Here is a 3422-nt window from a genome sequence, read left to right as displayed (position 1 = left end):
AAAAAAAAAAAATACTAATAAAGTCTCTTCACACCATTTGCTTTTATGGTAAGTCTTCACTTAACATTGTCCATTGTTGATAGGTTCATGGAAATTGCCACTTTAAGCAAAATAATATATAACAAAACATTTTTTTTCCTCATCACAATTATAATGAAAGAACAGTAAAGGACCTGCTGTAAGTCATTTCACTTAAAATGGCAGTTTCCAAAAACCTCCATTAAGTGAGGGCTTACTGCATCCTCTGTCCTGACCTCCAGTTGAGTCATTTGCCCATGTATCTTTAAGCTGCTCCCTGGGAGCTTCTTCCATGTGGCCCCCTGAGCAGTGTGCAGTACCTCCTGTCTTCTAAGACCTGTGACTATAATAAATCTCTTTTATTTTCATATGCTTCTCTGTGGTAGTATTCTGTGTCTCCACCTGACTGATCATTTAAAAGCCCCATTTCAAAGTAACTTAATTATTTCTCATGACGCAAAGTGGAACAAAATTTTTCAGATTCTGAAAGAACTAAATTGTCCATTACAAATCATATATCTAGTAAAATTATCCTTCAAGAATAAAAGAGAAATAAAGGCATTCTCATTCAAAGGAAAGCAAAAATAAATTTTTCCCTATCAGAACTATCCTTAAATAATGGCTAAAATAGAAAGGAAATGATAAAAGATGGAATCTTTGAGCATCAGAAACAAAGAAAGAACAATGAAAAGAACAGAAATACAGGTAAATAAAATAGACAAACTTCTCATGAGTTTTCTAAATCATGTCATGATTGAAATTAAGATGATGAAAACCATCTGATACTTAAGACAATTTTAAAGTGGGAAAAGTCAAGAGACCTAAGTGAAAGTAAGGATTCTACACCTTACTCAGAATGGTAAAACTTGGATACCAATAGACTGGTAAGTCAGTCTTACCACATATGTACATAATACATATATGTGTATTTCAATACTCAGAACAACTGAGAAAATTATACAAAGCAATATACTTTCAAACACTATAAATCAAGATGTAATTCTCAAAAATGTTCATTCATCTGTAAAATGATAATAATAAAAAAATTTTAAAAATAAAATTCAACTAACCCAGTGAAAGGCAGAAAAGAAAAAGCACAAGAAACAGTAAGCAAACAGAAAACAATAAAATGGCAGACTTAAGCATTAACATTTAAATAACTACCTTGGGCTGGGCACGGTGGCTCATGCCTGTAATTCTGGCACTTAAGGAGGCCAAGGACAGAGACACTTGAGGCCAGAAGTTCAAGAACAGCCTGGACACCTGAGCAAGACCCTGTCTCTACAAAAAGTAAGAAAAAATAGCTGGATATGGTGTCATGCACCTGTAGTCCTAGCTTCTCAGGGTGCTGAGGTTTGAGCCCAGAAATTTGATACTAGAGTGAACCCCACCACTGCTCTCCAGCCTGGGTGACAGAGCAAGACTCTGTCTCTAAAATAAATAAATTAAATAAAAATGAAATTTCGTTAAAGGTTCATGGTGTAAATGTCCCAATTAATAGGCAGAGATTAGCAAGGGGGTTAAAAAAAACAGGACCCAACTACATGGTTTTGTTGTTGTTGTTTTTGTTGTTGTTGTCGTTTTAGAAACAGAGTCTCACTTTATCACCCTTGGTAGAGTGCTGTGGCATCACAGCTCACAACAACCTCCAACTCCTGGGCTTAAGCGATTCTCTTGCCTCAGCCTCCCAAGTAGCTGGGACTACAGGCACCCAGTACAATGCCCAGCTATTTTTTTGTTGCAGTTTGGCTGGGGCCAGATTTGAACCCACCACCCTCGGCATATGGGGCTGGCGCCCTACACACTGAGCCACAGGTGCCACCCCCCCAAACTACATATTTTTTATAAGAAACGCATTTCAAATTCAAAAAAATAAGTAAAAGCAAAAGGATAAAATAAACTGTATATCATGCAAAGAGTAATTTACAAAAAGTAGGAGGGATCTTTATTAATCTCAGATAAAGTATACTTCAGAACAAAGAAAACTATTAGAGAGGTTCTGCCAGCCACAACCGGAAGCTTACTCCACGGACTGTGCATGGTTCCTGAAGCCAGGTTACTCCGCCTCCAGGGACTCCCTGAAGTCCGGTGCTCCTCCTGCAGACACTCGCCAGCCCTATCTGCTGCTCCTCCAGGACTGGTATTTAGAGCGGTCTTCTTAGAGCCCAGGCTTTCTGACCACAGCCAAGGTTCACCAGTGTCGTCAGGCCCCTCCACGAATTGGGACAGACCAAACTATTGTAGGGCCCTCGGAGCTCCCCACGACATCAGCCATAGCTCGTGGACCAGGCACTGGGGCCCGAGCATGGCCAGTGCTGGTAGGGGTTGTGCTGGGGGCTGTGGTCCTCTCTCTCCTCCTTGCACTTGCTGCCAAATGCCACCTCTGCTGCGGATACTATGCCAGCTATAGGCACCACCCACTGCCTGAGACAGGGAGTGGGAACCACCCACAGTTGGTTGAAGATGAGGATGATGATGGCTTCATTGAGGACAATTACATTCATCCTGGAGCTGGTGAGCTGGGGACAGAGCGTAGCAGGGACCACTTCTCCCTCTGAGCCCTAATTTTTGGACACTGCCCCCTTCCTCTATGAGTGATAGCTAAGGACAAAGGCTACTATGTGGGAGCCTTGAGCCTCAGGGAAAGAGGCAGTGAGGGCTTAAAGTTTGACCAAGGGAAGACCATCCTCCCTTCTCCAATATTAGCCACCAAAGTGACAATGACCCCTCTCTTACTCTATAACCCTCAATGGCTCCCTATTGTTTTCAGGATAAAGCCTAACAAATACTTAACTTGAGTATGGAAAAAGACCTCCTGTGATTGACTTCTGGGCCTCTTGATCTCCTTTCTTGCCACTCCCTATGTAACTAAATGTTTGCTATTCCCCATGTCCCACCCCATGCAGTTTTTCCATGCACTTCTGCTTGGTAATCCTCTGCCTAAATCCTCTATGACAGTGATGAAAACTGTGGTCATTAGGTCCCATGTGGCCTGCCTACCTACCAGCATTTCAAATGTGCCCAGATAACATGTGAGCAGGTGAAAAACAGTGCTAAGACTCTTAATGAAATTTTTTCCTATCAATAAAGTGGATATTATGGTTATAATATATTCTGTTTTTCACAGGGATTAATAAATGTATTGTCATTTTGAATAAAAAAAGAAAACTATTCGAGAACAAGAGGGACATTACATGATGATAAAAGGATCATTTCAACAGAAAGACATGATCCTAAATGTGTACCATTAAACAGCAGAGTCTCGCAATACATGAAGCAAAAATTGATAAGGCGGAAAGGAGAACTAGAAAAATTCACCATAGTTGAGGACTTCAACAACCCACACTCAGCAACTGATAGAAAATTGACAGGGACATAAAGTGTCAGAACATAATCAACCAACA

The 3422-nt window shown here is 40.8% G+C and overlaps 1 pseudogene; it reads left to right on the top strand.

Moving 5' to 3' along the window:
• LOC100960399 overlaps positions 1-2576 on the top strand; it is a 7755-nt pseudogene extending 5179 nt beyond the window's left edge.
• Positions 2577-3422: the final 846 nt, after the last annotated feature.

Source organism: Otolemur garnettii, unplaced genomic scaffold (genome assembly GCF_000181295.1).
Source record: "Otolemur garnettii isolate 467f Iridium unplaced genomic scaffold, OtoGar3 scaffold00110, whole genome shotgun sequence".
In the NCBI taxonomy this organism is placed as follows: Eukaryota; Metazoa; Chordata; class Mammalia; order Primates; family Galagidae; genus Otolemur; species Otolemur garnettii.
This window is presented reverse-complemented; position numbering and strand designations above follow the sequence as displayed.